This window comes from Mus caroli, chromosome 10 (genome assembly GCF_900094665.2).
Source record: "Mus caroli chromosome 10, CAROLI_EIJ_v1.1, whole genome shotgun sequence".
NCBI classification, from domain to species: Eukaryota; Metazoa; Chordata; class Mammalia; order Rodentia; family Muridae; genus Mus; species Mus caroli.
In genome coordinates this window covers 67,410,454-67,431,996 of record NC_034579.1, presented here as the reverse complement: position 1 = coordinate 67,431,996, position 21,543 = coordinate 67,410,454, and the positions used below count along the sequence as shown (strand labels likewise).

The window sequence follows — 21,543 nt, the reverse complement described above, 5'->3', positions numbered from 1 at the left end:
AGTCAGCTATTGGATGGATCACAGGGCCCCCAATGGAGGAGCTAGAGAAAGTACCAAAGGAGCTAAAGGGAACTGCAACCCCATAGGTGGAATATTATTATGAACTAACCAGTACCCCAGAGCTCTTGACTCTAGCTGCATTTGTATCAAAAGATGGCATAGTCGGCCATCACTGGAAAGAGATGCCCATTGGACTTGCCAACTTTATATGCCCCAGTACAGGGNAATGCCAGGGCCAAGGGGTGGGAGTGGGTGGGTGGGGGACTGGGGGGGGAAGTGTATTGGGGACTTTTTGGATAGCATTGGAAATGTAATTGAGGAAAATACCTAATAAAAAAATGCTGTATATTTCCTTTAAAAGCCTTTAGATGTCACACCAAATAGGTTTTTTTTCCCCAATGTAAATTTTGGAAAATTCAGCATCAGCTAAAGTAGAAACTATCTTCTGATACAGCATAACTAATTTAAATAATGTTAGCCATCATTGACACTTTCCTTGATGTAAAAAAAAAATGTTATTCTAGCAAGATCAAGAAGCTTTTATTCTATAAGATATATTATGATAAAGATAAATATATATGACTTACACCTTAACTGTTGATCCAACAAGTTAATTTTTGTAAGTTGCTCAAAATTAAATAGAAAAAGAAATAGATACAAACATTACAAAGAGTAAAAACATCCAAATAAAGAGAGCTCATTACAGAGCCGTTTCTACCTTAAAGAAGAAACTATTGTTCATAGCATAAGAACTATGGGCCCTTTATATATTTAAAGACATGTGTGCTGTGGACATCTAATCCACTTTTATTAGCTGTACTTTGGGAAGCAATTACCCAAGAAAGACCCCGTCTGATCCTTATTAGGTTCAGACATTTTATTATTTGCACATAAGCTTATGTCTCCTTCTCCATTCTAAACATGAGATATAGCAAAATGCATTTAGGAAGCACTCTGCATTTGCAGCTCACAACAGTGAATGAAAAAGAAAATCAGCAGAGAAAATAATGGTCATCTTGTCTTAGGGCCTCTTGAATTATTGCTCTCCATCCCCTTGCTTCCCTTCTGGCAAACAGTTTTAGTAACAGATCATGGAATTGTGCAAATAAAGACTATTAAATCTAGATAGGAATCTGGCTTATCACAAGAACCGGATGGTATTAACCTTTCCAGTCCTTTAGTAAAGCTTGGAAGGTGAATGGCATCATTTTGTTGTATAGTTTGTCAAATACAAAGTATAAATTCTTATGTTCTCATTACCACAGCAACTTGAGGATCAGTTTTATATATAGAAAATAAATTGATGGAGGGTCATTTATAAGTAATATAAACAAGTTAAATATATCTTAATAATATGTGCTTATGTTTATTTTCAGGTCTTACATTATCCAGCGCATGATTTGGTTATAGCAAATTGAATTTTCTGACTATATAAGTTTTCTGAGGGTTAATCAAATATAGAAAAGTTCTAGGAAAATGGGGAGAGTATTATCCAACATCTTCAGAAGAAAGTCATGTTTGTTCTCAGTCATCATATGACATGTGGTCAGCATTTTAGAGAAGTGGAAATTTAATTGTCAGGGTGATTCCAATACATAGACCTTAGGTAGGTGCACGGATAGGAGTCTGCATTGCACCAGCTCACTCATGAAGGAGTAATGCAGCCTCCTAGCAATGTTGTGGAAATGGGAAAAGCATAACCACTCTATACATCTGCCTGGTGATTTTTCATAATCTTGAACATATACCCACTGTAGAACATGCAGTTCAAAAGCAAATGAGAAGTGGACAATATAGAAGTCATCCTTAAAATGTTCATAGGTGCAACAAATAAAATTGGCCAACTTAGAAACAACCAAAATAACTATTACAGGAATATCTACAGATGTCAGTTTACTAACATATTGAAACTCATAGGAAGTTAATTTAAAAATAAGGGGCACAGGCAATAAGATAAATAATTCAGACACAAATAATCATGATAATGGGCCAATATATCCTGAATATGTTATGTTTTATTCCCACACTCATAAAACATGTACATTGCCATCTCTGATAAAGGTTTTCTGCTATAGTCTACAATCTCAAATAAAATCAAGTGGACCATTCCTTGGGCTCTAGCCTTCTAATGTCATGAAGTTGCATTGTGTTTCACCTAGGGAGGAAGGCTGTTCACAGCAAGGGTTTTCTATAGCAATCACAGCTCTGATGGTGTTTTCCCTAGAGTGTATGTTCCCTTAGATGAAGGTATTTTCATTTTTCCCATATGTGAATGAAAGTGGAATATTGTGCAGAGAGACAAGAAATTGTAAACATATACAAGGTATGTTTCCACACATAAAGAATTATCTATCCCTAAATTCCATCATAATTGAGAACGCTGACATCCAGGGACTATTGACAGTGTAAATGGTAGCAAAAGCATTGCACGGGCTGTTGCACTCTCCAGCATGATCAGACACGGACACAGTGACCTGCACCAAGGTCTAGGTCAATCATTCTTAATCAATATTGTGAATGCATAAAAGCTGCTCACTGCAGAAATATAAATTTCCTTAAATATTTAATTATGGAAAATAAGCTCACGCTAAGGATTTCTTTTGTAAATCTTTACTAAAATCCAGGCCATTCAATATCAAAAGAATGATGCTTTAGATAATACCTTCAGTTCAAAGTAAATAGAAAGGAGTTGGTGATTCTCCCTGAGCCACTGAAAATTGCACCTTTTAATTGGACAATACGGCAAAGCCTTGACCTTGTGGCAACTTCCACTAACACAGCAAATTAAAGATGGAGCATGTCTCTGGATGGAAGCTAGGTGAATACCAAGAGTTTGGTTGTTCAAACAAGTTCCAAATCAAGTTAATGACATGCTGGAGAATAAAAGACCTGGATCTAGTTACAAGGTACAGGGTATAAAGGAGGCAAAGTGGGATGTGGAGGTTGCTTCATAGGTGACATGTTCCCCTCACATGGAGGAGGACCTAAGATCCCAGAACCCTGATAAAAAAAAATCTGGTCATGGTAGTACACACATGAAATCTGAATCAGTCTTACCTGTTTAGTCAGCCCAGGCTAGTGAGAGATATTATCGCAAAACAAGATGGACCGTGCTAAAGTGTAAATGTTTCTTTTATTTCCTCAGATGAAGTGATCTCGAGAGAACCATACCCAAGCTGTGTGATGATATACCCTGGGTTGAGTCCAGAGCATTTCATTCTCTGTTCTAACTATTCCTAGGCAGAGACATGGCAGCTTTTTGCCTCCATACAATCTAATTTTTCAAGTGACAGATTCAATCCACCCTGTCTTAACTACTGACTGAATTGCTCTGTCTGACCTCATACTAACGTAGGCAATCTGTTCTAATCTTCTGGCCTCTTCTCATTCTCTGACTCATTCTGTCTTCACCTGTGTCTAGTTTGTTCTCTATATAACCTGTCTCTGTAAAACCCTCTTGGTAAAACTGCTATATACACACCAAGCCACCATGACCATTTCTCTTTCTCACTGCTAATAAGGAGCCTCTCTTCCTCTGCTGTTCTTGGGTGAGTTGGGCATACCCTATCTCTGACTCATTCTGTCAAGTCTATCTCGAATTTGTCACTTTGTCTGCCCCTCAATTAGAAAGAAGTCACTTCCAATGTGGCTGCTTCCTTCTACAATCTAACCTTAAGTTCACTGTTAAGGATTAAAGTGTATAATAAGGACATGCCAGTATTCCTGCTGGTTCATAGCTTTGGATGTGATCCCTTGCCAGAGCAGCCATGTTGCTGGATAAAAATTCCTCTACAGCCAAGGAATGACAGCTGATGTTGAACTCTGGCCTCCATATACACAAACATATATACACATTGTACATGCACATTCCCACAAAGGTATACCTGCAACACACATATATAACACAAAAAAATCCTGAAATTTGAAAAACTGAGTCTCTGACATTTTTAATTGCAAATGTGTCACTTATATTTGTGGATAAATCTCAATAGAGCTTGAAAGTTTGAAGGCTAAGAAATAAGGATAGCCATTAGACAGAATCAACAAATGTACTAGTAATAGATATTTATTATAATGTTTTCTATATTAAATATTTTATACTATTTCTTCATGTTATAAATGCATTTGAGTGATTTAAATTTCACATATTTTCAAAAGCTATTTTAATAGAGACAGACAACCACATGTGTTAACAAATATATGTCCTATCTAGAAACATGTTCACTGTGCTAATTTCATTTTCTTATGTTTTATATTTGCTTCTAACTAAAGTGTACACCATGGGTAACATGATAAATACTTTTGAACTAACAAAATTCAATATTTGACTATATGAGATCTGAGATTTAAAAATGAGTGTAGCTATCAGAAAAATGTTGGTAAAAGTATGCATTTATAGAAAATATTCAATGATATATCACTTCTGAATACTTAGCATATTACAAAGATAACAGAGGCAGTATTTTAAAATACACTTTAGAATGAAAAACAGCAAATATAAATTAATAATATATTAAGTATTTTATTTGAATGAACATTCAAAGGTCAAGTTAAATTATTTAAAAACCTTCTTTAATATTTACATATTTAACCATACTTTCAAATGACTGTAAATTACGTGTGTTTAGAGAATGTAAAGCTTGAAATTATTTATGGCTTACCTACTACTCATCTAGAGTTTTGGATGAAATTATAAACAAAACAATGATTGATCTCTAATACTACAATTACAATGAAATATAATGCACTATAAAGGTAATGGAAAGCATGATATACATTATTATTTTATATACATAAAATATGTTGTATGACTTATGTCTACATGTTTCAAACAAACAGGGATAAATTGTGTCTTCTAAGGTTTTTGCCAATTCAAGATATAGAAATCCAACATTGTGGTATATAATATCAATTGATAAAGTATTGTATAATAGAATTTTCAGGATCAAGGAGAAAATGTTGATAAGGTAAAAATTCACATAGCAAGACTGGAAAATTACATAAAATTATCATAGAATTTTATCCAGTGTTCACTGCACAATGTCTGCATAAAATGAAAATATTAAATTTTATTGTAGGGATGAAATGTTTGCATGTGAACTATAGGGTATTTAGATACTAGGATGTCATAGAGCATTCATACAGGCTTATGCATGTCTCCTCCCGTTCCCTCCTCTCCCCTCCCCCTCTCCACCCCTTCCCCTCCCCCTCCCTCCCCCTCCCCTCTCTTATCCTATCCTATCCTATCCTATCCTATCCTATCCTATCCTATCCTATCCTCTCCTCTCCTCTCCTCTCCTCTCCTCTCTCCTCATGTCTTTTGTCCACTTGACCTTTCTTCTTCTCCTCCTCCTCCCCCTCCTCCTCTTCCTCCTCCTTCTCCCTCTTCTCCTCCTTTCCCCCGTCCTCCTCCTCCTTCTTTTCTTTCTCTCCTCCTCCTTCTCCTTCTTTTCTTCTTCTCCTCCTCCTTCTCCTTCTTCTCTTCCTTCTTCCTCCTCTTCTCCTCCTCTTTCTCCTTCTTCCTCCTTTCCTCCTCCTCCGGCTTCTCTTCATCTCTGTCTTTCCATCTTGTTCTTTCTTACATGATGCTCTTCAACTCTGCAATTAGCATTTCTTATTTCACAAACTTTTGGTAACTCATAAGTAATAATCACATTTTTTTCTAATACATTTTTCTAAATATGGACAACCAAACAAAAAATTCTTCCCTGATTCTACTAGTCTCATTATTTTCCCCCATTGAATCTCCTTCCATAAACACATTTAAGGTTAAAACAAAAGGCATCATAACAGGACAAATATTCCATATGTCATTGTGATGAGGAAAATAATCATTATGTAGATTGATCTCTGCTTGAAAATTTTTAAAAATAAAATTCTTTACTATATTTTAGGAAAATAATGACAAAGTGCAGCATATGAGGCAAGGCATACATCATATATCCATGGAGATACTGAAATTATGTCAAAATGTAATAAGAACATTTATGAGTAGACCATAGTCAGTCTCATAGGAATTTGAACTGGGGAGCATAAATCCAGTGGGGATGAACCCATGGCTGAAACGGAATTAAGTAGTTCTGCAGCACTGAGCTAGGACCTACTCTACAGAGGTAAATCATCACCCCAGTCCATTTAAATTAATGCAGAACATTTAAATTTATAGCACAGAGAAGGGATCACCTTCTTCTCAGGGTCAGCCTCATGATTTCACAGTAGCCTGTAGAGATTAGTATGAAAGTTTAACCTTTCAGATGCACAATTCAAAGTCAATTACAGCACTCATGTTAGGTAGCATATAAACTTTCCCTGTGCAAAATGTGTTGCTTTTTTTTTTTTAACTGAAAAATCTATGTGAGCAAATTTCGCAAATTGAAGAAGGACAGAAGCTGGTGTGAAGGCAATCTCTCTCTCTCTCTCTCTCTCTCTCTCTATATATATATATATATATATGTATGTATATATATGTGTGTGTGTCTATCTATCTATCATCTATCTATCTATCTATCTATCTATCTATCTATCTATCTATATCTTCTTTAACAAATACACAAACCTCTCCTCATATGTATAGAACCTGTAATCATCTTTGGAAATAAGTCTATTTCAACATTTTCTTTAGTAAGAATTACACAATGGTTTCTCAGCATGATTTCATGGAATTGACTCCAATTGGAACAAACTACATAAATTTAAGATCAACACTGATTATGTGTGAAAGAGTGAGAATTTAGCTCAGAGCAAGTGTAACTGACATGGAGGCACTGAAGACAACTGTATTCCTTACTTCACAAAAGGCACAGTTGATTTTTAGCTTTCTACCTTAAAAGTTCTCAAATAAACAAAACAAATACAAATCCTAAATGTGCTTACAAGTGAGTAGTGTGGCTCAAGGACATTATCTTGTATTAGCTGGTTCATGCAGATTTAACCAAAACTAGATGGTTGTTTATAATATACTGGAAACAGAATGGCTTCTCAATGGATAGCTTTGAATTTATTCAAATGTATGTAAATGCATCTTAAACTACTAAAAATTCTAATACATGTTTCTTGGTTTTCATGTAAAATAGGTTTAGTTATATTCAATGAGATCTTTAAATTCCTCTATAGTTATGCACATATATGTTTTCATCTATCTGTCTGTCTATTGATCTATTATAAGGTTGTATATTAGGTGTCAAGATATAGTTGGAAAGCAAAAGTTATAAGTAATTTCTTATAAAAGGTGACTTTTTGATAGGTGTTAGAAAACATTTATTTGATAAGGACAATCTATGTTGAAACTAACAGAAAAAAAATATTTAAAATGGGCTTGGAAAACAAAAGAAAATGTATGCTTTCATGTGACTGGCAATTCCAGGTTTTAGGTTTCCAGAAGAATTCATTTCACTCTGGAACAGGAGGAACATACGCCCCCCTCCCCGGGGTCTTCTTTCTCATAGGTACTCTTTCTCAGTAGTCTTCATGGGGAATTCCTGGTTCTCTTAGTCTCTGTTCCAGCTTCAGAGACTCAAGAACTGTGATAAGACACTGACTGGCTAGAAAAACAGCATATTCCTGTTTATAAAGTGATGAGCAAGAGGACATTGTGCACATAAGTTAAATGAAAAAATTATGTGAAGTTCAAACTGGGTACAGGTAGCAATATCACCAGATCATTCACACACACACACACACACACACACACACACACACACAAACACACACACACATACGAATATATATATATATATATATATATATATATATATATGGATAAGGGGGTATTGAGGCACAGTAGAGATTTTTAAAATTTTACCAATCTAAGGAAGTCTAGAGTAAGAAAACCTGTATTAAATGGGAAACCATTCCTATGAGTACAAGATTTTTATGCAAGATATTTTATCTACTAAAAGAATTCAAAATAATCTAGGCTTTGGACACTGTTAACTTTATTACTCATTTTTACATTCCTTAAGTTTTGTTGATCAAATAGTCAAATATAATAGCTGCTGAATTTATCCAATTAAGGGCTAAGCCACAGATCTAGGAATTATCTCAGAGAAAAATGTGTTGCTTATTTCATAGTCTACTAATTAGCATAAAAAATAAACCATGAAAAATGAATGATTTAATATGTTCATAAAGGAGGTTGGTCCTTTTGGCATGGTGTCTCCATAGGAAGGGGTAATTATAGTCTTTTAATTAGCACATGCCGTTGTGAAAATAGTGTATAATATAGACACCAGAAAATCAGAATATTTTAATGAAATGAAGTACTCCTTAATGGCATAAAAATAAGAACAAACGCAAAGTACATTTAAAAGTTTTCAGACACAATAGGCCTCAAATTTTATTAGCTTTATCCCAGCAAGTAAGCACAAAGATGGGTATAATGTCAGTAATTTTTACATGGAAAATCAGAACCTATATGTTAAACTATGAATATTTTGGATACTAAATGAGAAAATAAAAAACCGATGCGTGTTTGGGTAGGGGTAACTGAATCTCTTTGGAACCTCTATTTCTTGTTAGCTGTCACTGTCTGCATTCCATCCCATTTTGAAGTCACGTGACAGCATTTACAGAACAACATCTGTGTTGATCTAGTAGGGGTAAGGATCCCACTGGCCTTGTGGGAATTTTACCAATTTCTCTTGTAAAACTGAAGAAAAAAAATATTTTTTCAAAATTATTTTTTAAATATATATTTTTAAAAAAATGTTGTATATGTACTTGTGTTGCTGTGCATATATGCCCATGAGTACAGGTGTCTGAGGGGTACAGAAGAAGGCATCTGATCAACAAGGGGAGGGGAATTACAGGTGGTGGTGAGTCACCTGACCTGGATGCTGGGAATTGAACTTGTGTCCTCTGGAAGGGCAGCAAATGCTCTTAACCACTGAGTCATCTCCTCGGCCACTCTTATCTTCCTTGTGATAAAATATTCAAAGGAGAGAAATGTCAGAGTTTTCAAAAAACAAAAACATATCTTTCACTTGAAATTGACTCATACTATACAGTAATATTTACCATATCTCAAATCTAGAAGTGGGACTGCCTTACTGAAACTCCATGTAAGTAGTTGGTAGTGTGGAGGCACTTTTCTCAAATTACAGAAAACGAAATTTATTTTATTTTACAAAATTTTGAGAATAGCCTCTGTAAAATTAGAAAGAATGGAAAGCTGAAATATAAGCTAAGTATTGCCATGTGTGTTGGTGTACATACCAAAGTTAGAAAGAATGGTGCAGGAGGATTGCTCTAAGTACAAGGGAAGCCTTAGAAACATTTTCTATTAAGTAGTTTAAATGTATTTTCCACATAATATGCTTGATCATATTACTATCCCTCCCCCAACCTCTAGACTCCCTCTACCCAACTTCATGTTCTCTTAATCTCTCTCTTTTTATCTCTCAGTCTCTCAGAAAAAAAAAAAAAAAACACAGACACACAGACACACACACAGAGACACACACATATCTACATATCTGAAGTTTGTTTTGTGTTGACCAACTACTCCTGTACATGGAACCTGCCTTGGAGTGTTGATACACCCAGTGAATGTCCACTGGAGAAAGCTGAATTTTACTTTACCAGCAGGTATTATTTGCAGATACCGTTTTGGCTCAGAGTGGGACTATTATGTCTACTTCCCTTTCCCTGTGCTTAAGTTTTTCAGGCTTGGATCTTTTGGGCTTTGTTTATGCTGCTTCCGATTCTGTGAGTTCCTATGTGTACTCACAGTCCTATTGTGTTTGGAAGATGCTCTTTCCCTGGGGTATACCAGCTCCTCTATCTCTCATAATCTTTCTACCTACTTTTCTGAGTAGATCTCTGAGCCTTGATGGGGGTTATTGTAAAGACCTGAGATGGTCAAGAACCTAACACTACATAGGTCATGACCCTAGGGGAAATCCTATTACTATTTTGCTAAAGGAACATAGCAACAAAATGACTTATAATGACATTCTGCTCCATCCATAGGGCAATGCTTCATTCACCATTTCCTGCAATGGATGGAATTAACATGGATATCCCCGAATGGGCAATATGCAAGGAATGAGAAAATCTGGAGCACTCATTTTTAACTGAATTTGTTTAAAATGAACAAAATATTTTATCAGATGGCCTAAGAAATTTAGTCAGAAAATTTAGTATCTCATTATTCATACAATAATCATGAGCTTGAAGAATCATTAATGGGCAAACACACAAGACAGAGAACAGCAGACAGTAACTATTAACAGTTTACCAGTTACATATCTATGCAATAAGCAAGGAAGTTATACTCCTAGGTCTCCAAAAAAATTAGTACATTTCTTTTTAAAATTTATTCTAACATAGTCAAAGCCAAGGTAATAAGAACCCACATTGCCCAGGTATTATATATCAAATGTAAAATAATTTTAAGGTAAGGGTAGATCATTTTTTAAACTAACATGATTTCTAATAATATAGTGATTTACCAACAAATTACATCGTATTTACAAAGTTCCCATCTACAAGATATAATATTACAACTGATGGTATAGAAAGAAAAAAAATGTTTCTAATTTTGAAAGAGTTTGAGAGTTAATAAGAGTGATCTAAGTAAGTGGATGCTGAAAACTCACAAGAAGGGGTCTGTTGATGATGTATTTCTTACCAGTGACACCAAGAGTTAAATCAAAGGAGTAAGACATAATGGGTAAAGTTCAGTAATATGATATTCTTGTGGATGGGAAAGGAAGGGCTCATCAGCAGAGCTATTGGAAACCTTCTAAGAACAAAACATTTATCCTACACCTTCTTAGTTATGTCCCTCCAAATCAGCCCAAGGGAATCTGGGACCCAGTGTGCCCACTAGGTCATTCTTCCTCTGTGCCTTAACTTGGCTATGTATGTTTGAAACAGAGCTCCTATGCCAAGTTGCATTTTTCTGTCAACATAGCTGAATTGTTATTGCTGTCACTGATGGTAGGGGTCTGTCCTTTTTCTGGCAGAGGGGGGATCTTTTAAGAATTTTCTCCACGATCTTCAGTGTTGTAGGCAGTTTGGGTATAGCACTATCTCTACCACTTGTTGTCTTAATAGACTGCTGTGTAGACCACCTATACTCCTTTCTCATTTATCTCCAAAGTAGCCAGTTTCAGTTCACAAAAACAGCAGGGCATCTAGGCATTGGCCCCCATAGCCTTAGTGCTGCTGCAGGCTATACATCTAGATATTATACTGCAGATAAAGAATTGTGGTTGGCAAAACTGTCAGTCCAGGGATGCTGCAATCAGGGACTTAACAAAGAAGGTGTCCAGCACTAATGGGGAGGAAGCTCCCCATTAAAAGTCGAGAGTTTTGAAATGAATGAATCCACAGCTCAATTCGCATAAGCAGAGTGAGAAACCACAATGTAAAAACTCATAACATGAATCATCCTATATCACTTGACACTTTGATACTGCCTCATTTTCCAGTGAAGTTTGATGTATGTTACTTGTATATATGCTAAAGGTTTCAAGACCAGTAGCAGTTGTTGCAGTGATTATGTAATGAAAAACAAATTATGACAATCACCTTCCTCCCTCCCTCCCTCCCTCCCTCTCTCCCTCCCTCCTTTCCCTCCCTCCCTCTCTTCTCACCTCCTCACACCCTCTCTCTATGCTGAGGGTTGACCCCCAAGGGCCTTGTGTGTGCTAAGCAAATTTTAATGAGTCACATATCTCCAGTCCATTTGTAGAGAAGAATTCAAAATTAAAATTTGTGAAAAATAATATTGTTTTATTTTTACTTAATATGTGATAGTTATGTTCAATAACTATGTGCACTTGTTAGCTTTCAATGTTTCCAGGCTCCCAGCAATCTTCTAGTGTGAATGCATAGTGAAACAGAGTGAGAGCAGTCATGAGACAACCCAAGAAATTGGGTTTAAATATAAGTTCATGAGAGTTTATGTGCAGGTACCCGAGGCAAGAAGATTTACCTGAATACAAAGTAGTATGCAGGCTCGGGCACAGAATACCACCGAAAAATGTGTGCTGGGCAAGAATCCAGAGATGAAGGCACTAGCCCTCTTCAAATGCCCAACTCTTTTGTCCAATAAAAATGACTATTGTCCCTAACCTCAATGCTCTGTTGTGAGAAACCATAAAGCACATGCAATTTCCTAAAAACACTGCCAACACTAAGCATCTGCCCTTGCTCAGATACAGAACTGTAAGACTGACACAAAGGAATCCAAGCTTACCCTACACACCACAATTGCTGTTTTCACATACAGACACTGAAGGCTTGGTTCTGTAACTGCTTCTGTGAGTTCACCTAAAAGACGGAACTAGAAAAATAATGCACACTAACCTGGCCATTGTATTATTATCTGTGAGTCCATAAAAATCATTGCCAGGCTTCTGCAGCATCCCAGGATGCAGGGCTGTGTGTAACTTTTCCCCGCGTTACATCAACTGTTAGCCTAGCCTTTCCCAGCATCCCTGATGGGAGAGTACACTCTTCTATTTCCCAGCATGACATCATCTGTGAGCTCAACTTTACCCAACATTACCAGGGTGATGGGAAGATGCTATTCTCAGCATGAGTGCTCTGGATTCTTTGGATGACTTTGCTTCCTCTACTAAACAAAACTTTTATTGGGTTGCCTGCTGTGTTTGTCTATAAACTTGTATTGATGAGATCAAGAACCCGCACAGAAAGAGATATGATCTCCCCAGTTCACTGCATCTATAGCATTGTAAAGAATAAACTATGCTTTTAAAAGCTGGAAAAAAAAAAGAAAGAAAGAAGAAACCCATATAAACAGAAAAAAACTAGGGACATACTCTTCAATAAAGAGAATTTAAATGATGGCATATTGTTGTTTGAAGTCTGGATTATAGAAGTTCAGTGGGCTTAGCAGTTAACTCCAAAGGACCAAATTAGGACCCACTCCCTTGCTTAATAGGGACAAGCAAAGAGGATGTCTAGAGCCACACTGTATCCTGGTTTAGGAATCTTTGTAATGTGCCAATGGCCACTCTGAAGCACATTCCTAGTGGGTATGTGGATGGAGCTATTGAAAACAAAGTTTTCATTCCATAGAATCTACAAAATGAATAAATACTTACAAGAATTTCTGGTAGAGACTGTTAATATTTTTAGTCTGATCAATTTCTCTTAACACAATATATCAGATCAATATGAACTATCAATGACAAGTCACCTCTGCTCCTCTGTCCAGGAGACTCATTAAAGTAATTGTTCTCTGACTAGACAAGTGAGTTCACCTAATGGTGAGCTTAGAGTCAGGGTTAGTCACAACCTCTCCTATAAATCAAAACAAAACAAAGCCCCAACAAAAACCTCACATTGTTTCCTCTTAGTTCTTACAGCAACAAAATGGCACATTCTTGCTCTTAGCCACAGGGAGGAAAGAAACAGTATATCAGCATGCAGATATATCAGGCATAGACTTGTACAGTTCATGCTGCCACTGATAATTTGTGGAGGAGCCCTAACAAATGAACCTGGTAAACCCAGGAAGCACATGCTTCCCATTCGTTGTGGCAATGACTATCTATCTATCTATCTATCTATCTATCTATCTATCTATCTATCTATCTATCTATCTATCTATCATTGCATATCCAAGCACCCACACTGCAGTCCATGGGAACAGCCAAATCATACCCAGCTGGGAACCAACTAGGGATAATGGCTATGAACTCTGAGAACCCTCGCTGCAAAGACTATAGGGAGACATTAAGAAAATACCTACCCTGAGGAGAATTAGTGCCATTCACCATTATACACAGTAGTGAACGAGCTGGGAGGTCCCTGGAGGATGTGGCAGCATTTGATGACTGTAATCTTTGAGCTCTGAAGCCATCAGGGCTCTCTTTCCTTCAGGCTAATTTCCAGCTTATTTGATCCCTCCAAGTAGTATTATTAGGTGGTTTGACCTAGTATTTCACAAAGCAAAATTATTTTTTCATTCTCAGAGAAAGATAACTTGTAGCCATTGTCTGTTTGTTTCATGAGTTAGAATCCAGATGTCTCTATGCAGGCAAACGATGGCTCTCTTCAAGGGTAGGATGAACTTCACTCTGGCAGTATAGCAACTTTCTCTAGTTTCAAACATCGGCTGGTGGCGCACGCCTTTAATCCCAGCACTCAGGAGGCAGAGGCAGGAGGATTTCTGAGTTCGAGGCCAGCCTGGTCTACAGAGTAGCCCAGGACAGCCAGGGCTACACAGAGAAACCCTGTCTCGAAAAAACAAAAACAAACAAACAACAACAACAACAACAAAAAAATCAAACATCGGCAACCTGCGCTTTCCAGAATCCGAATCCTGATCAGGCTGATAGTGAATTTCCTCTAGATGTGGGATATACAGCAGTGCTTAGTCAGTCAGCACAGCTGCTACAGTGGGATAGGTCAAAGGTAAACATGTCGACGGAGGCAGAGCATATGGTGCCTTTATTGAGAACATTTACATCTTCCAGTGATGGTGAGCAAATTCTCAAAGTGACATCACCAAGCCCTTGGTCAATCTTTTCCTGAAGTTTGAAGCAGAAATTCTGAAATTTTTATATTGGATCAAATTAATTCACCTCAATCTGAGTTATACTTATTTTCACTTTAAGGCATCTTAACCATGTGTGAAAATAGTCACTATTTATGAATAAGATATGAAACAAGTTAGCTAAGTATATAACACATGATATTTAAATTATTATGTATCTATTTTATTCTTGCCTCATAAAAATTCATATTTAAAATAACACATAGACACATTTGTATAACATATATCTTTGGGCACATACTTCACAATTTATAGAATTATGTATTTAATTAGTGACAATAAGTGTCACATTTGGCTTTGTGATAAAATCTGTGAATACTAATTTGAGATTCTTCTGCTATGTTAGGAAAAACAGATATAATATTTAAGTTAATTGGCAGGCAGTATGTGGGACAGACAATAATTAATATTCTACACTTCCAATATCTTCAGCACTCTTTGTAAGTGGGAGCTTTAGTGACTCCAAAATCAGATCACCCAGTGACCTCCTTCTCGTTTTGATATCAAAACCTCATGGTTCACCCAAGCTAAATAACAACCAGTTACATCTGGTGGGCTTTCAGAGTGTCAGGGGGTTAGAGATAAAAGCTTAGGAACAGATGAATTTATTGAAGCACTAACAACATCGAATTTAGTTCAGGTTTGGCAAATACAAAATGGGTGGTGGGTACTGTCAGATACTGGGAGTCTTTCTCTAGATTTTTAACCTGACATCTCAGTGATGTAGAAGGATGCTTTGCAAGTGGATAGACCTGTGTGTATTTATCCTGCCTAAGACAGAAAGAAAGGAGAGCAGGTGGGGTGGGTGGGAGAAGAAAGCCTCTAGTGTTTTGTTGTTGATGAGGCAATTGTAAAAATACCACCTCATTTGGGCCTTGCAACAGAACTACAGAGTGTGAAGGGCAACTATTATTATTCTCATTTTAGAAGTGATGAAAGAGCTTGGAGCCCTGTGTGGCTAAATGACTTTAATAGAGCCAAATAGCCCCTAAATGGTGGATTTGGGATTATATTTCAGATCTTTTTGATGGCAAATCCCTCTGAAGTCTTATTCTATTTTGCAGTTATAATGCACCACTCATAAATAAGTATTAAATCTAAAAAGATGCTAATATGGTTTCAAATGGAGATGCTATTGAATATTTTATAACATCTCTCTCTGACAGGATCAGCTGGTGTCATTTAGATCTGACACGCCTTCGCTTTCTTTCCCTTTCCCTCAAAAGACAATTGATTCCTTTTTTTTTTTTTTTTTTTTTGCTTTCTCGTCATAAAAATTTATTAGATTGTATTTATCAAGCTGTGGAATGGAGATTGTCTGAAATCATCTTTCACACATCCAAAAGTCTCATAAAATACATCAAGACCCCTGCAGGAATCTGTAGGTATCCTTCCCTCTCTCTTCTTCAACAGGAAGGACAAAGTCAGGAGTTGCTTTCCTTGCCATGAACCTATGCTCATGTGATCTATTTCTGGACCACAAAATATAAGTGAAAAGGCATGTTACTCCCCCTGGGACCTTTGGTCCTCCTATGGATAAGAGGACCACATACTTGGAAGATCCATTTCTTCCCTCTTTTTTTTTTTGATTGATTGATTGATGATTGATTGATGATTGATTGATTCTCAATCTTATGTGGGATCAGAGGCTGTAGGGTGCTGCAATCTACAGTGTTACATTCATTCATTACTACATTCATTCACTACTGAGATATTCAAGCAATGATCAGATGTTCCTTGAACACTCAAAATGACTATAGAATGTAGCACCCTAAACATACAATGTGAGTGACATAATTAGATACTGTGAACATGTACCCTCCTGAATTCCTTCCTCTAAGACTTAGATACTGTGGGCATGCCATCCTTCCTCATAGACTGCCTGGAAAGCCACCCTGCTTGCATTCTTCAGAGCCTGGCCTTCCTTTCAGGTACCCTGCTGACACAAACTTGTCACTTCATATTCTACTGCCTAGTGACTACTAGAGATAAAGAAGGGGCTGTCAGAGCATCACCTTCTCAAAATCATTATCCACCCCTGTGCAGAGAGGCTTTCTCAGGATCCTTTCTGTTGTACCACAGAAAGGATGTAACACTTAAGCAGAAGTTGTCAATGAAAAATTATTTCCTATTATTAGGGGAGTGGAGCCTCACAAAGTATCTATACAGAGATCAGAGGCAAATTTATAGCAGCTTGTTCTCTCCTTTAACCTCGTGGGTTCTGGGGAGTTGACTCTGGTTGTCAGACTTGGTGGCATGTCCCTTTACCTGCTGAGCCCACCTTGTCAGACCGTTCGTTTCAAATTATCCTTTACATGAAGTCTTGATTTCTTCCTACACTAGAATCTTTTGATTTGCCATCAAAAAGATCTGAAATCTAATCCCCAACACACCAGGCACACACACTCCCCTAAGGTTTTAATATCACAGGTTTTATTGTAGCCTCCTCAGTCTCCCTGCAAATTTACTACCATGGCTCCTGGTAGACCCTGCAGGTCCCTGAGAGTGGGCTCAGCCTGTGAGGGTTTTCCCTTTAAACAAAGCTGAGGGTGATCTGAAGACCTCCCTCACCAGGTTTCAGAATTGGGTTTTCTGCAGAAATCGATTCCTAACCCCACTGGTTCTTTGTAGGTATATGGCACCCAAGAATGCTATTATAGACACAAGCATGGTTTTCTATGAATCCTAAGCATTAGAAAGTTTTCTCTTATGAATAAAGAATGATTTTTTTTCAGTATAGATACATTTGGAGTTCCTTTTGAGTGTCACTCACGGGCATGGAAAATATAGCTCAGAGCTCAAATCTAGCCCTCAGCTGCTTTGGTAAAGTCTTCCTGAGACATAGTCATACTCGTTTGTAGAAACTCCATGGTTCATTTTTATAAATCCTGTGGCTTGTTTAACCCCAGAGGCTGTGTCTTCATTATCAAAGGGGAGGCAGGGAGGGAGGAAGCTGATGCTTACCTTGTCCTTGGAGTCAGTTCTCTTCTAACATCCCCATCTCTCACAGGTGAACACAATGGAAGCTAATGGAGTAAAGAGTTCCTGAGGACTCCTGGCTGGCATCCCTCAGCATCCTTGTGTCCTTATATAAATCTCTCTATGATGGTTTGACAATATTCTGCCTTATCGGTTTGTTATCCTTGACCAGTTAGCATAGCTGAGAAAACTGGTGCTAAAACTTATTGATATGCACTATTTTAAATACATTTCCTGTTACATAAATTTAATTATGGCATGATTTTTTCCAGTATAGATAAATCTAGAATTCCCCCTGCATATCATTCAGAGGCATGGAAAGTATAGAACACAGCTTGAATCCAGCCCTTGGCTGCTGTGGTAAAAGTATTTCTAGGACACAGCCACACTCTTTTGTAGAACCTCATTCGCTCAGATTGCATTATAATGGGATGATTTAAAGAGTTAAATAAGATATGAAATATACTATGATTTTAAAAGGTTAACTAATATAATATCTGAAAAGAAAAAAATCAGCGAGGTTAGGTAATTGAAGAATTAATTTATCATTGAGGTTTCTGCACTGTCACTGAACTCTCTCCCCTTAACTGTGTTCTTCCTAATTAGCTACTTAATAGTGCTTAGAAATACAACAACTGCTCAAGGGAAGATTTCCTTTATATTAAGATGAAGACAAAACCAAACCAAAGCAAAACAAAAAATATCGCCGAAAATCTCTCACTTTATATTTTATGAACTTTATTGGGTATAATACATCAATACAAGGCCTTGCCTTTTATTTAGACAGCATCTAACACACACACACACACACACACACACACACACACCTACCACAAGTGTGAAGTGAAAAGGCATTCACAGAGAACTATAAACATCATTCTTCCGCAGTTAGAGGATTGTGAACCCTCAGTGTAAAAGGGTTCTGTGAGGGCCATTCAGCTAAGAAGCCATTTCTGCAGATCTGGTTCCTTTTCTAAGATTTTTATTTTTCAGTGAGAAGCACACACACANACACACACACACACACACACACACACACACACACAGAGAGAGAGAGAGAGAGAGAGAGAATGCACACATGCTCTCAAGTACGAGGTCAGTGTTTCAGAGGCAGAGGAGGTTGCTGGATCCCTAGACCTAGAGTTACAGGTGTTTGTGAGACAGGATGCGTGAGCTGGGAACCTAATTCTGTCTCTAAGAGTAACAAGCACTGTAATTGGTGGTCCATCCTCTAGCCCTGGTTCATCATCTGCTTCTGTACCTAGCCAGCTGGTCACCCGTTCCTACGCATGCAAACATACAACCTTATAATTCACAAAATATTCCTAAAACAATAAAGTATCCACTGTATCTTCTAATTTCAATGGGCTGAGACAACTCGTTAAGAGCCCACTGTGAACTCTAACCAGCAATAAGATTTTTAGGGCCTGGATTTGTCCTTTTTCAATATTTATTGCATATATCTGCATTTCTTGTGATCCCTTGAATTGAAAAATAGTCTGAAATATATTATTGTCTGAAACCTTACATATTTTTCCACTAAGAATGGAAGTTATGGTTGAAACTCCATCCTTCATCTACCTGTATTCAACACTCAAATAAGGGCAGTCCATAGTCTGAAAAGTGGAGTAGATCTTTAAATTGGATTTATGATTGGAGATAAATTATTTCAAATCTTTATCTTCAAAATGTTATCAGTTCTTCTACAAAACACCATCCTCATGAATGGTGAATTCATTTGTATAATAGGCAGCATATGTTCAACTATTAAATTTGGTGATTTTTTTAAAAGATGTTTAAAGCAAATTTTTAGATAGTTTTCATTGTAAAATGACAAATTATACCTGTATGCACGACAAGGAATGTTTTTTAATATAATGGGTAATTTCTGTATATTAATATCCGCATAAACTCAAATATCACAAACATTCTGTAGCAAGAACATGAGAACTCAGCCTGGTTCATAGTATGTTCTTGCAGAAAAGGCCTGCCTATTCTACTTGAGGCACTATGGACTAAAAGGTTCTTTCTTACTCTATTTTGGTTTATTTAAATTATCACGAGACAGAGAGATTGTTTCTCTCACCAGTGCTGTGCTAGGTGAAATGGTATCTTAATTCCTATTTTGTGATTCTAAGGTTCCAAGGCCACTTCTACAATTGAATCATGGGCCTCACTTCAGAAACACATAACAGCAAATTGATTTCCATCCAGAAAAAAAAAATGTCAAAGTTGGGCCTGTAACACTTGGCTGTGGTTTTCTGAATGACCAGCTTCAAAAGGAACAGTGGACCTGACAGTTCCTTGACACCTGTGATAGATGCATGGCTTCTCCTACGTTACCACTGGGATGTGCTCCAAGACAATGACCGAATCAATGGAGCATAATAAATCTAAACAGAGTGGAAGGTTTGCTTATTCTAAATGTATAATAGGAGATATTTCACTCCTCTAGAGAAAGAGGTTGGTAAACTCTGATTAACTCTCCTCTCTTCTTTCTGGCTTTAGATGAATCAGATAAAAATAAATCTACTTAAAGATCTTTCAACAGTACTACCAAATTAACTTCTAGGCACAGTGAATAAATTTAGTGGGAAATAGTGGTCAGTGTATTGTTTTTCTTCTTAGCGGGAGAAAAAAAGTATACGTGGAGAAGGTTACAACTCCAAGGAACCATAATCACTGCTCACCTTCCTGTCTTGTCCCTCTGTCCTCAACGGGTCAGGACTTCAGCCTTTTGTAATGAAGGATGCCTCCATCATCCTAAAGAGAAAGTTACTGATCAGTGTCTCATTAAGAATAAATTTGCTATGCACAGAATATGACAGTTTCTTATTTACTTGCACATCGTATTTATGCTTAAAATAAAGCATTACCAACTATGAAGAACCCATCTTACAACCCTAAATGAAAAGAAAGGGAAACTAAGTAGTCATCAGAGGTGGATAGAGACAGGGAACTGGACAGGGGAGGGGAGGGGGCAAGTAGGAGAACTGGGTTGGGGATCAGGTGTGGAGAGGGGAAAGGAAGAGGGCTGAGCATTGAGACTGGAAATCAATGGGAGGCATCTCTGGGACTGTCTGGAGGCCTGAGATAGGGGTAGGAAACAGGGATTCTATGGGGAGGGGGGTGGCCCTTGCTGAGATACCTACCAGAGGGGGATATAGAGGCTGCCACCTCCTGTAACCAGGCAGGACTTCCAGAGAAGGGAGTGGGATATCAAACCACCCACAAAACCTTCAACCCAAAATTTGTCTTGCCTACAAGATATGCAGGCATAAAGATGGGACAGAGACTGAGAGAACAGCAATCAATAACCGCCCCAACTTGAGACACTTCCCATGGGAGAGGGCAAACCCCTGACACTATTAATGATACTCTACTATGCTTGCAGACAGGAAGCTAACATAACTGTCTCCTTAGCGGCTTCATCCAGCAGCTAATAGAAAGAGATAGAGAATCCCACATTTGTAGCAAATGTATAGCATAATATTCATATGGACTCCCTAAGAAGTGGAGCAAGGACTGTCTTGGTCTCTGTTCCCTGGCATTGGATCCACCTCCCTTACATGGCCTGTCTGGTTGGGATTCAGTGAGAGGGGATGTGCCTACTCTGCTGGAACTAGATGTCCCAGGGTGGGATGGCTTTCAAGGGGGTGTCCCCTTCTCTGAGGAGAGGAAGAGGGACAATGAAAGGAGGGAGTTATAAGGGTGGTACTGGTAGGAGAGTAGGAGGGCTGTGATCTGGATGTAAAGTACATAAAAATAAATAAATTATTGAAAAAAAAACAGAAAAAAGAAAAGAAATGTTTGAATCAGAAACTGTGAATCAGCTTATTTGGAACTTGGCCCAGGGCAAGCAGACTGTCAAACGGGTTCTAGGTTATGTTTGTGTTTAGAAAATGACAATGTGCTTCCCACTGGAGATCTTCGTAAGGACAGAGCCTGCCTGCCTGCCTGCCTGCCTGTCTGCCTGTCTGCCTGCCTACCTGCCTGCCTGCCTGCCTGCCTGCCTGCCTGCCAGCCTGCCT

General features: G+C 37.7%; 1 protein-coding gene across 1 annotated transcript in view; it reads right to left on the bottom strand.

Annotated features, from left to right (window-relative positions):
• Positions 1-21,543, bottom strand: part of Pcdh15 (protocadherin related 15) — a 1,443,104-nt gene that overhangs the window by 1,059,316 nt on the left and 362,245 nt on the right. The window contains exon 2 of the mRNA XM_029482520.1: positions 20,203-20,275. The gene's annotated coding sequence lies outside the window, so the exon portion shown is untranslated. The remainder of the gene's footprint in view (positions 1-20,202; positions 20,276-21,543) is intronic.